This window comes from Argopecten irradians, chromosome 13, assembly GCF_041381155.1.
Source record: "Argopecten irradians isolate NY chromosome 13, Ai_NY, whole genome shotgun sequence".
In the NCBI taxonomy this organism is placed as follows: domain Eukaryota; kingdom Metazoa; phylum Mollusca; class Bivalvia; order Pectinida; family Pectinidae; genus Argopecten; species Argopecten irradians.
Window position 1 is genome coordinate 18182181 of NC_091146.1, and position 15024 is coordinate 18197204.

Sequence of the window (15024 nt, forward strand, 5' to 3'; positions counted from 1 at the left end):
ATCATCTATCAGGAAATTAAGAAAGCATCACTTGAAATATCTTTCTGTGTTAATGTCATCGCATTATAAGAGCCACCAATGTTATTTAGGACACAAATCGCCGACAGTTAAGAAATCTTTTCGTCTGTCCTATTTTCTATATACTGGTGTCGTTTGTTGTTGACCGTCTAGAACATGAGCTGTATATGTGTTGTATGATGTCAAAATAAATCATTTATTCGCATATCATGGCGTTTTGTAAGCTTTCATAACAGTCTGACCTACTTATTGATCCTTGAAGGTTTTACGTCTAAGGCGAAACAAACTCAAATTCGTTTTCACCGGAAAATAAATGTTATCGGTCATGATTGGCAGAATGTTACATTGGTATAACACTGTAGAGCATAATAAATCAGTTTCAGTGATGTTATCCTAATACAAAGCAAAAACGATAGCTAGCGCCTGTTGTAAACGTTACTGATCTAATAATAACATAATTGAAAATACAAATATAAAGAATAAAGGGAACTCAACGTGGTCGTTTTGAGAATATTTAAGTGATTAATTGAGTAATGCTTGATATTCTGATTTTAACACGTAAAAAGGAAACTCAACCTTTAAAAATTATTGTACTTTACTGCATTTAGTGTATTGAATAAAATGAGTATTTATATCTTAATTCTCCAATATGACAATATATAATTTTAAGTAAGACACATGTACCACAAGTAGTAAATAATACAATGATACAATTGTTCGATCGTTTTATGAAACATCTTCTGCAATTTGACTATCTAGTATTGAGCAAATGATACCATACTTAATAATAAATGTAAAGCTTAGTTATATGGTCTACTATAAGGGATGGAAATGTTTCAATATTTGAAACTAAAAAAAATATTCGAAACGATTTCCCATTTCACCAGTGAGAGCAGGAAATATTACCATTATCTTTTATGTTAACACTGTCATTTCTCAGCTGTGATATGAAGATTTCATCAGGTACTTATTATACATAAACATATAAACATCACTTCCCTCTAAATAGCCATAAGGGGAACTATGAGTCCAAAGTCACCAATAATATGATGACCAGTTGAGGTCAGAAACTCTTTAACGCATGGGTTATTTTACCGCATTTTTGGTGAGGAAATTGCCAATAAATATAAAAGTGCACCACAGCACGAATGTAATGAAAATGTAAGTGTATTAGCCGTTCTTTACTACACGGCCAATAATATTGTCATTTTGCAAGTCATCGACCGAAATCATGCAGCTCTTTTCCGAATTAATTCTAGCGGAATGTGACCGGAAAATAGTTAGGAATAGGAGAATGTTCCCGTAATAAATTTACATGTTATTATATTTCTGATGGCATTATGATGATAGTAATATCTTATGTATTATCCAATTGTAATAAAAAAACAACACAGAATCTGCTTGATATCCATTAATTTCATGTAAATTTGTATAACCTGGAGCGGTGTTCATTGGCTGTGCCTAGCTGATATTCCAATGTGACGTCATGAGAGTTACATTAAATTGGTATCAGGTAGGACGCCAAGCGTTCAAGGACGTGGGACAAAATGGATACATCTGCTGGATTTTTGCAGTACATTTTAGCGTTGGGGTTATTTATAATGTACATGTAGGCTGATGTAATCATGTGATAAAAAGTATCTTAAATGTATTCAATTAAAATCGCAAGTGTTTTCTGTAGTCATACTGTCAAGTTATAGAATGTTCCATCACATATTAAACACATCAGGTTATATAATGATAAAATTACACCATATGGTACTGGCAGGAGAACGCATGTGTATTGGTAAGGTTAAACGCGAATTCTCGAGAAGTTTGTAGTTTGTATTAATACAAATATACATGCGATTGCGAGAATGGTTACTTTGTGAAAATTGGTTACTGACCAGTGAAATGGTATCAGTAGATTGCAATAAATAGCGATACAATGACAAAATTCGATCAGGATCATATGTTTATGATATAAGCAGTTATATAAAAATGATGAGACCATATTATGATAGTTCATATTGTCGTATTGTCGTATAACCAGTTGTTTTCAAGGATCAAAATGTTTACAAATAATTCTATACATGCAAAAATACATTTTATCGGATTTAAAATTTTCCGATTTGGCCGTTGGGTTATAGATAGCTTATGTATTTATTTGGACGGGGGGAGGGGTTGGAGGAGGAGGGGCGGGAATACATGTTTGAACCATAGAAATGTCATACGAATCCGGGGAAATAACAACCAAGTGAAAACAATAAAGAACAGTGTTAATTTAAAGAAGCTTTAACTTCCCGTAGCTATATGTATAATGTGCATTTGATAAATACAACGCCGATGAGACTATGCAAAAGGCATTGTACGTTATGTAGAGTTATGCATTTATCTAATGGTCTATATTTTAAAACATATGCATTCTATGGTTACTGTATAGTTTTAAGTTCTCCCGAGTATAAATGTCAGTTGTTTCCTGTTTGCAAATTATTTGCTGGGATAATTTTTCGCGAATTAACTTTCTGGCATTAAAAAGTGTTATTTATGTGTTAGCATGTTCTATGCAAATCCATGATGTTTGAAAGGTTCTGTGTGGTATTAAATGTCCCGACTTTCGTGGTGAATATTAGCAACTATGCAGTATACAGACGAAAACACTAATGATATACAGCATTGCATCGCTGATATCTGTTATGATATCATAATTTTAGATATGGAACCCTAGCTTGTAATTGTCAATATAATCCTGCTCACTCGTCCATCGTCGTTATGCACGATTGCAGATTTCCCGCGACCTTGGCCATGGTGCAGACAGTATAGACGGCTAACAGTCAATCTGTGTCAAGAGGGATGTTAGTGAGATTGCGGCAATTGCCGAGAAAAAACATTAGTAAGTCCATCCGGCTGCGACCGTTATGTTTGTTATGACCAAATAAACAACATGGCATTGTTATTCTAAATTAATGACGATTTCAGACATTCCAAATTAGCACCACCTCCGTCAAAAACGTATGTTTCTGGAAGGCTTTCGAAGATATCATACAATATCGAATGGAAAGAACATGCATAAACTACTACTCAAACTTTAACTGTGTTAGGGGCTAAAATGGACCTTTAATGATTCCGTATGTGTATGTGTGTCCGTTGGTTTGTCTCTCCGTAGAAACTTTGTCGTCCTTGCTAAGTCGCTTTTGCTGACTTAATTTGTTTATTATTCCTTTCCTATCGTCTTCGTTCAAACGGTGATTTTTGTGTTGAAATGGAAGCTTTAGTTTCTGTCCTTGGCAAGACATGCCATATTCTTTAAAACAGCAGCTTCTGCTCCTCCTTTATTATTCTCTAAATAGGAATAAAATGAGTGGTTAACATGGTAATACATTTTTGCACTGTCTTTCACTAAGATTCTAGCTTCATTCAAAATTGTATCGTTGACCCTTGAGGCAAACACGGAACAATTTTCGTATGTAACTTGCCTTTTTCTCTTTGTTTTATGAACAATGACACTTTAAATGTCGGTTCGGTTAAAAATAGATCACTATTTTAAAGTGTTCCATGTGTGTATGTCTGTACGTTTTTGGAGATTGTGGTATATTAGTTGTTTTTGATAGTAGGACTTGCACTCTAGACCTTCGCATTGTATTTTTTTTTTTTTTTTGGGGGGGGAGTATACTTTCTTTTATTTCTTATCAGATTAATGATACATTAAGTTGCCCTCACACAGGAGCGGATCCATTCGACACATATCTACTTTCATATTTAAATTTAAAAGGCACTCTGTTGTATTAGATTTCAGTGTTCAAGCATAGCAAAACTAATTAAAACAAAAACATGTAAAAATCATAATACTAAATTTATAACCCAAGACCTATCTTTAAATTAAGGCAGGGTATGATGTAAAGTTTCAGATTGTCTGAGATAAAGTTAAGCAAAAACAAATCTTAATTTTGGCCTATTTCGAAACTAAGTAAATGGTTTGTATAAACATGAAATTTTCTTAGTGTAATTACCCTTTCTTGACTGTTTGAACCCTGTTTTAAAGTGAACAGTCGGGCAAGGATGGCTAAAGTCAGTAAAAATGGTGTGAATGTATCCAGTATTATTTCTTATGAAATAGAAAAAATAAATCTCTCGTCAAAATTTGTCTGCCTACGCAGAAATTAATCTAAAGTATAGGAATCCTAAAACGTCCTCCCGGCTGACTATGTCCGTGGTTACATTTCCACGCAGCCTCGCTTTCATTGCTTTCAACTTTTCTTTATTTCAATGGCAGAACTTGGAAACTTAGGCAGAACTTGACTCGTATTAATATGTGAGAACTTTTGGAAGGCTTATGAACGCATTTAGACTGGTTTTCTTTGCCCGACTATTCACTTTAAGAAGTACATGGATATGTGTGTTTGTACACTCATAATATGTGAAATTTGAATATAACAAATACATGGACATACAATTATACATTTCAGCTCCTTCTAGAGTCCAGGCAATGTAGTGGCTGACGAGCTGCTTCACCCAACCTTCATGTATTGCTTTCCTCTTCCTGTAGTGAGAGGTATTTATATATAATTTATAAAGTAACATTATCATGTCTTACCCCTTGAATTACATTTCTTCGCGTGCATATTAGAATATAGAAGGGAAGGAGAAAGAAAAATGAAAAAAATGAGGAAGGAGAGCTTGATAAGTAAATCTTGGAGGAGTAGGTAGGACGAAAGAGGGAGGGTACAATACATATTAATATATACAGATTTAACTTAACGATATATGAATAATAAATATTTTCTAATTTATAAAAGGTTGATCAGCAACACTGTGGTACATGTAGCAATGGAGAGTTGATATAGCAGAGGAATACCTACGTGTACTGTAATTTGGAGAGTGTTCCGCATGTTACCCATTTTTTCGTTTTTTCCTTTTTTAATTCACCTTTACTTTTGCAATATATTTTTGATAATCCTAATATTCTTTCAAAGCACAAATCAGCCGATTGATGTTTAGTGACTTGGGAAAAACCGCATTTGATAGATATATTCATTTATACTAAGGAGAATTTCATTTTCAGCTTTACAGTTGTCAAGGTTTTCAGATATCAGACCAAAAATAAAGGATTACTTATTGAAAATAAATTGGATAACAAGACCGTCTTATTAAATTCTAAGCCTTACTAGTAAATTATGTACTTTCCCATATTCCCACCGTACTTGTAGAATAACTTTATTTTATTTTATTTAAAGAGAAAGGCGTTAGTAGTTAGGATATTATGATTAATTCTGCATTGAAGCCATTGGAATTTGGTGTTTTATGTAACAATGAACGGAGCTTTATATAGCATAGCGCATGCTGTGGCATCCAACTCAAAAAGGTAATTCCACTTCTTTTTACCGGTTGGCTCATTATTACTCTCGATGAAAATATCACAAAAGTCTTTAGCAAGAATGATATGGTACTTTACTTTTAGGGATTTCTTTGGATGATATGTACTTTACCTTCGCATAGTTAAATTATTTCTCCAAGCATGAGCATTATGTTTGGGTTTTGTACCATCTTTCTTGTTCGGTATGTGAATGACGTCAGTAATTTTTATTATTACTTTTGCCATTTTTTTTTGTTTGTGTCAGACAGGTATAACAATCGTAAGTGTATATTTAGGTCATACATATACGCACATTCCTCATTCCATTCGGGTTTTTTTTCCATATGCCTCATAAGCAAATAAAGTCATATTGAAAAAGTTCGTTTGTAGTATAGGAAAGTCACTTTTCGATGAAAAAAAACCCAACTTCGATTCAACAAGGACCTTCAATATGTGATATGGTGGACAGTCAATGAATAAAAACTTGGTCACTATAAATCATTAATTTACAATACATTTATCCGCACGGCAGGTCGAGGAAAGATGATATTTAGGTATAAAGCATTTTTTTTAATTTAGTAAGATAGTCCCTTATTTAGAACATCTTTTCTTTCTTGGCAATACAATTAGACACTGCATTGTTTTTTAATTTCATCGGTATAGGGAAGACAATTTTGGATGCAAACGTTTTATGAAAATCCGCTATGCGTTCGCAAACAAAATTTATTCCTACCCGATAAATTAAATAATGATTACAACAATGCTCACAATTATTGTATGTGACAACTTAATGAAATAAGATACAATTTAAAGTGCGATTCTATTTATTTTTTCAATGGGCTATGTTTTCCAAATTAATACACAATGTCGATATATCTTTTTTGTTATCTTTTTTGCGCGATTTTTAGATATTTTCTTCATAGAGATATGAAGCAAACGAATTGGCCAATTAGACAGTCGGATATAGCAGGAAACCAAACAAAAATGATTAAACACAAGCGATCTGCGTCTTTTTGCGAGGAAATAGTATTTAATCGATTGTAACATGCATATATAAATAGATATTTGCTTTAGAGCGGTTGAAAGAATTAAGAATAATATAAACATGAAGTGACATCAAAATAAAATCATCAACATCTGTTTATTCCAAATTTGCATATTACAGAGTTATCTGCGCTTGCGGGTAGGTATTGATTGTGACGTCATGTGTTTGGGAGTGTAACGTCACACGTTTCGGAGAAAACGACGTGAATTGCGCTCACGAAATAATGACGTTACAATCAATATCTCCCCGCAAGGGAGCTAACTCTTTAATATGCAAAGAAGGAATAAGTACACCTGTTAGAATCCGGGTCAAATCTTGAAATAGGCTCATTCCCCGAACACCAACTCTGGTAAATACAAAGGGAGGTGTTTATGTAGGGATCCCTTTGAAGTTTAGTTATAGTCTGTTTCAAAATCTAACACCAACTCAGGTAACTGTATGCAACTGTTTTATTCATAATTCTGCAACAGCTCGCCAATAATTCACAATTACTGATTTACCAGGTGAGTTGATTTACCTGAGATTTACCTATGATGTTGCACTGAGAACAATTCTGATATGGACTATAACTCCCTATCAACACACCTTATATGTATTGGATATGTGGCTTTCATTTTCTATTTTGTTAAAGCCGTACAGAGTGACTTCCCCTGTTTCTCAAATGAAATACTAGTAATGTTCCGTACTATTCATTGATAGCTATCATAGTCAAAGCTCAAACGCTCTTACAGCTAAACAATTATTACATTACGAGCATTTCCCCATATCTTTTTCATATACATACACACCAGTTTATATTATTCGGAAAGTCATAACATTTTATTCATATGCAAGGATGGACTTATTTAAACTTACCCTCTCCTCTATCTTTTTGTGTCATTTTTTTCATTTATATTACGTTGTGTATTAGAGGTGTAAGGACTTCTTTCAATCAAGATTTTACCAATTTTCGAACATCCAGTATATTAGTACATATATGTATAATGTTGTTGTTTTTAAAATATTGTGCATTCAAAGTGTTGGCAATAGCATCAAATCACACCATTTCAAGTTTTTGTGTTAAAAAACAAATACAAATTCATATGTATCTTTTTTTCGTTTAAAATTGCATTAATTTTACTGTATTTAATATTCGTTAAGATCTAGATTGTTCAGAACATTTCGTGACCAATCAACTGAAGTTTGATTTCGAGTTTTTGAATGTTCTTCAGAATTGTCATGAATTCCATAAAGGTTAACTTTTATTTGTTTCAGTTTAAAAACTAACAGCAATTTTTATGGTTAATGAAATAGTGAAAAGATTTCGAGGTCCACAGTTTCATTTTTCATAATTGGCTTTGTATATTGTAAGCACATCATACTGTCAATCAAAATGGATTAAGGTTTATCATTTTATGTATTAAATTATGATTTTATAAAAATATGAATTATTTATGTAAGGGGTAGCCAAATAAATGACACAAAGCTAGGGTAACATACAGATTATGTAATACACTGCATCTAAATAATTTCTAGTTTGATCAGACAATCTCATTTTGTGTTTGACTGTTTCTCCATTATCTCCGTACGATGAATACCATATCCGGCAATCAACATTAATAGGGATGTTTATGTCCATAAGGATTATTTCAGAATTCTAATAAAATTCATATAATTCTAATACCAAAGTCAGTTTATATAGTATGAAATAGGACGGTTGCACTCTTTACCACAGAGATATACACCATGTACATGTACTGTGATCAAAGCCTTTCTTTTGTGTCTAATACTCAGTAAAGCTATGTAAGTTTCTAATTATCAAATAATGCTAACATGGAATTCAAATATGAATATTGACAATGAAGATTTAATGATGATTTTTAAAGATGATCTACCTACAAATAACGTGTATTTTAATTGTTAACAATGCTACATTCAGTTAGTTATTTTGCAAGATAAAAGAAATATTTGACTTTTGATTTGGCTAAAATAATACAGAAGTGAGTTGCCCTACCAAATCAAACATAAAATCTAAAATAACATAATTTGTTATACCCCTATGAAATAGTTAAACTCTATTAACAAAAATGCTAACAAATTAACTGTTCCGTCGAGCGGTCCAAAGAAATGTTAAAATCGACTGTTAAAATGTGCTGTTGGACCGGAGTGACGTCACAATGGGGTATAACAAAACAGTTATCGACTGGATTTTCGGGCAACAGATGATTTGTTGGACCCTCAAACAGATCGTCTGTTGCCCTCACCCCCATTCAACAACTGCATAATGGTAAAGTGATGAGTTTTACAATTATTAGCCTAAATCAACATCAATGTTAATCTGTCTGAAGTGTAAGCCCTGCAAATAATCAAAGTGCTGTAGGTTTGTAAAAAATGATCCATGTAACCTGGTAACTCTTCACTCACAAACCACACAATTAAATAATCCTATTTTAATCATTCTCTTCACTGTAAATATGCTTTATAATTACAAAATAAATTATTAGAACAGAACATGTTGGTGAAGCTACTTTAAATGCAAAACAGTTTATTATGGTCTTAAACCACCCAAATGTTTTGTAATTTTGATTATGTAAAACATGACTTTTCTTCAAATATCACTAAATAAATCAAATTGAAATCATATCAAGCGTAATAAATGAGTATTGGGTTATATATTAATGTTGACACAGTTAGATTCCTAATTAATGATCCAAAATTAGCACATTCATATCATTATGTAACATTACTAAAATAGAATTTAACATATTATAACGTTTAAACGACAAATTTACCGGTCAATGATTTTTCTGAAATGAACCAACTTTTTAGAAAATATTTTTGGTGCACTCAAACTGAAAGTGGGTGAATCCCCTTTGTTAATAATTGACATGGCCGAAAAAAAAAATTCAAAATTTCGCCATTTTCTGTATTAAAAATGCAGCAAAAATGTTATTTGTTACATTTTTCCTACATATTAGTGATCATTATGTGTAATCAATTAATAAATACGCTTGAGAAAATAATACAATTTGTTGACATAAAACATTATTTTGATACCTTTTTGGATCAAAAAGGGAACCCTGTCATACACCTCTACCGGGCAACTTAAATTTGGTTACAGCACAGGCCACTTAGACCTTTTGATTTTTTTAAAACTTATTTCAAGGGTTTGCATTAATGTTGCTACATATAACATTTAGTTTCAATAAAATTGGCGCGTTGCCAAATTTCCATTGTTCGTGAAAGAGGTCCTTTTCTTTACTCTTGGTATTTTTTCTTCGTTTTTGTTTTATTTTTTTTTTGTTTTTTTTTTTATTGTAAAAGTAGACAATCCTCGTTTATTATTGTTTAAAAGCAAGATAAAGTACAAAGACCTTCCTTGCTGTAGGGATAACAGAGTTGTTTCCCTTTACCCTTACTCTAATACTGTAACACGCAACATTCATTCCTTAAAGAATATGACCAGTCCCACTTGTATAAAATATCTAAAATCCCGACCTAGAGCTCTTATTTATAAAGAATATTTATATTGATTTCTAAGTAACATTGATACACCAGTTATTAAAACTTCGTACTTATAAACATGCTTTAATATCAAACTGGTCACCAATGACGTTATGATCGTTGCCGAACGGAAGTCGAAAAGGTCACGACCCGTTCCCGGAAGAGTTCAGAAAACGTTATACAGTTACGGAAGTCACGTGGCAACATCATTACAATCAATCTCGACTAACTTCAGTTAGTTTCGAACATTTGGACACACTTATGCTATGTTCAAAAAAATATGAACAGTTTAACGATTCAAAAGTAACAGTTTTTTTAAATATCAATTTATTCTTTTTTAAATATTATATTGTGATATTGGCTGATACAGATAGCATTTTTTGTAACAAAATATGTATCACAATTGGTGTAATTTACTACCTTGAATTTTGTTTTAAATCATTTTTACAACCAATACTTATTTCACATTATTTTGGATAGTAATAAAGATTCATTATTTTAAAAATTAGCATTTAAATTATTTGTGCAGATTTTATAAGTCATTTTGATTCGGGAAAGCACTTACCAAATATCCCAAATATCACTTTAATGCAATTTTGCGGTTATTTGATAGATTTGATTATATATAATTATCTATTGCAAACAAACCAACACTTTCTACAATAACAATATATATAGTTTAGATATAAACATATAAATTGAAAATCATCCTATTTTGAGAACAAATTAATTCAATATGGACGCCTGTAGATCGAAATGTGTCGTTATGGGTTGTACTTCTTTAGGAACCGCAGAATCAAACCAAAAACAGATTCCTGGAAATCCCTTTTCTGCACAAGATTTCATAGAGAGGTCAATGTTTTGGAGCCTGCTCATTGGGTATTCAGGGCGCATCAGTTTCAAATCTGTACTATGTGGGTTGGGAAATACATGTAGATGTTAAATATGTAAAGGAATTTTAAAATTCTGTCAAGTGTGTTTCTAACAGGGGAAGGTAATCAATATTGGAATTTCATATATATTTTGGTAAATTTTTGGTGCGGAATTCGACATAAGTTGGCGACCCCCACATAAAGGTTAAGCAAGATGGTAGATCTTAATTTCTTTTTATTCACAGGTATGCGAGATGCCATTCTTCAAAATTAGTAACAGGTGACCAGACTTGAAACCTAGACGGTGGCAAACGTTAATTTATCGTATATAGCGAAATGATTTTGTTCTTCGGTCTCTTTAAAACGATAATAAAAGAAAGAAATAGACTTCACTAAATGTTCATTATGAGTTATTATCCAGAACCATTTAAGCATTGTGTTGATGCACGGGAGGTAACTCTTCTAATAATTACATATCTTATAAACTATATTGGCATGATCAATAGTACAAATCCGTAAAGAGACTTACGTTTGTAACTGATATCTGGTTCGGGAGAATGTTCGGAGAGGAAATGCTTTCTACAAAAAAAAAAAAATAAACAAAATGCATTTTATCAAAAAAATAGAAGGTGGACAGGGTCAAAAGGCAAAAATAACATATGAGTGGAAATACTTCGCCCTCCCACTTACGCCACTGCCTATCAACCGAGCTATAAAACACTACAGAAGGTAGCAGGTAGAAGGTAGACCTGGAATTGAGGTCAATTTCCCAAAGAAATAATAAAAGATAATCATCCTGTTAATTCAAGTCAAATTGTGTGTGTAAGTCTCAGGTTAATTTGTAATAAAAAGTCTTAATGTTAATTCAGGTCAAACATTTTGTGTTAGTTTCAGGTTGATTTGACCTAAAAAGTCTTCATGTGAATTTAGGTCAACATTTTCATGTTAATTTCTAGTCATTTCCAGGTCAAATTGACGTGGAAAAAAACTTAAAAAAAGATCGCCATGCCTCCTTTGTAGTATTATAAAAGTAAGCAGCATTATTCAATAGTACGCTAATGCTTTGTACTGTGCTGGTGATGAATCAACTTCATTTGTTTTAGAAACCAATGGTTTTTATTCTAAGTTACCGTTCATCGAAAAGATTTTCCAAATGAGTTATCAGTGTTTTTGTAATGTACATAAAACAGATATTAGTTATTTGAAGGCAAAATCTGTATATATCTTTGCCATTTTGTTATGTAAAGTATATAGTGACTTCTTTCTGGGTTTTTGTCCTACAAATCATTATTACTGAGCATTGCTAACAAATATCAAGTTTAATTTTTTTTATATATATTTGAAGTTTTATCAACTCATTCTTACATAATATACCAGTCTAGCTTGACTTGTAGTAATTCCAACCACCACCATGTTACGTAGTAGCCAAATAAAGCGACCAAAAGCACGTAGAAGGTATAGATAGCTTACCAAGATTACCATCGCAAAAGAGTTATACTAGCTTTAATCTGCCGATGGCGTGATAAACCTTGATAAAAATGATTTAAGAATCTCTACTGGTGAGAAATCAGGATTGTAAAATAACAAAAAATTGAACTATTGAATTTTTTTTTTTTTTTTTTTTTTTAATATCAATACAGAAGTTAAAAAAACACTAAATAAACAATCTTATAGAAATGTTCTTAAAGGTTTATGAATCAAAGATATTTCTGTCACAATATTTCTGGCTTAGCCATATTACAACTGTTTTCACCATACACAAAAGAGTAATGTTTTCTTATAATAATCGTCTGTCTGTTCAGAATCAATTTAGCATTTCGAAGATTTCTCTTTCAATTTTTTTAGCGGGATGATCCACAAATGATTTCAACAGAATTAGAAAACTATCATCTGTACTTGCGGTCCAACTGTAGCCCGAACATGACTTTCTTTATGTGTGGGGTGTATCAGTCTCGGTGTACTTCTAACATCATGTGAGACTCCCTACCGGAGATTGTATAACGGACTAAATTGGCCAGCCAAATTCCGGTGCCATTGGTATCCGCTTCCCAATTCCACCGTTTCCCCGTGCAAGGCAAGTGACACGATTACCCCTGACGACGAAATCACGTACAAAACTTACAAAACATGCGTATTTACAAAAGTTGAATTTTGCAAAAAAAGCGTATTTACAAATCCAGCGTATTTACAAATCCAGCGTGTTTACAAAACCAGCGTATTTACAAAAGTTGAATTTTGCAAAAGAAGCGTATTTACAAATCCAGCGTATTTACAAATCCAGCGTGTTTACAAAACCAGCGTATTTACAAAAGTTGAATTTTGCAAAAGAAGCGTATTTACAAATCCAGCGTGTTTACAAATCCAGCGTGTTTACAAATCCAGCGTGTTTACAAAACCAGCGTATTTACAAAAGTTGAATTTTGCAAAAGAAGCGTATTTACAAATCCAGCGTGTTTACAAAACCAGCGTAATTACAAAACCAGCGTATTTACGAAACCAACCTATTACTTTCAAAACATTAACAGTAACACATAGTCAACACCTAACATAGGATCAGAATAGCTTTAAAGCTTAAAGCAAAATGTTCTTATGACAGACTTTGTAAAATATCATTTAGATTAAAAGTAAGCATTGGTAACGGAAAGCTACGTCATGATTAAAAAGGAAAGAAAAAAAGACCTTAAAAATAATTTATACCAAAGTAAGATTACCAGATAAACAACACAATTGGCATTGGCTTAGCTAAATATGTTGTCGCATTAGTGAATAAAGTTATAAATAGTTTAAAAGTTGTCATTTTGACTCTCTTTAAATGTGAAAAGCAGGTATCTGTAAATCTATTTTAGGCATGTAATTATTTTAAATTGAAACGATGCTTCAACAAGACTTAAACTTATACGTAGGTTTTCAAGTAAATAATGATTGATCAACTCCCGCAACATATTTATGTATGTCTCTAGTGGGCAAATACATATTGTACATATTGTAGGGCAAATATTCATATCTACTGATACAATAATACAAGATGTTATCAGTTTATTAACATTTGCACAGTTCACCCATTATAGTACTATGCGAAAATTAACTCGAATGAAACCATAGTCATAACTTAACGTGCCTTAATTACGTACGCTTGTTTATTCATATCTACACGACGCTTTGCACAAATGAAGACCACGGCATGTATCTTTTGTTTGCAGTCTATGAGACGTTTAATATTTACTAAGCTGAAACTGAAATCATTAAATTAATTATACTATGGAGAAATTATGCAGATATTTATTTCAAATTCTATATCGGGTGCAGTATGCCAGTGAGGTCAGGAAAATCCCGAATTAGTATATCACTTTATGGCATTTTATTTTTCTGACATACATAAACAGGTGGCAGGTCAAATAAACTCTGTACTGATTTAAAATAACCAACCGTTATGATGTTCTTACCAAGACGTATTGTGTTTGGAATCGATTGGACTAAAGGTTGAATGTTTGATTTGGTTTGACTAGGTAAATGTCCTATCAACAAACAGAATCACATAACGACATGACCGGTTTAGACGTGGAAGAAAACCCAGATAAATATTTAGGGACAAGTGATCATAATCTGGTAACTGCTCAGACAGGATTCGTTTTCATGATTTAAAAGTGGGAAGGTTATGGGAATCTGTCGGTCATCTTAACACCTCGTCTACGGTGGTCCAAAGTTTTAACATTATAATGCCTTTGCTCAAATAAACTTTCTTAAGCAACACGAATATGCATTGTAGGTTGAGGTCTACAGTATTTTTTAAGAAAATTCATTGCAGAGCACAATTATACATGCCAGTAGCGCTTGTATGTGATGATCAAAGTGAAACTTGAATTAATTACAACTTCTTTTATATTCTATTCCATTACATTGTCCACTTACTTTGCTTTAGTAATTGTATTTTATGCAAATCTGATGTAAGAGTTGAATGTCATTATGGTGTTAAATGAAAAAAATGCTTCATTGATATAATTTTGATACGAAATCGCTACTTTACTCGCCGGAGTCAGGAAGAAATGTTTAATATGTAACAAATGTGGTTATTAATAATCTTTTTTACTTTACATACATGTACTGCTTAAAGTATTGTAATATTGTATACTGTACACTATGTATCATGTATGTATTACAGACATGTGACCTCTTGTAACATACATTTGTGTCAGAGTGATTTAATATATCTGGGGCCAGGCCATGCTCAACGATGCTTAACTACGATACACAGACTTATAGTTCACAGCTACAAA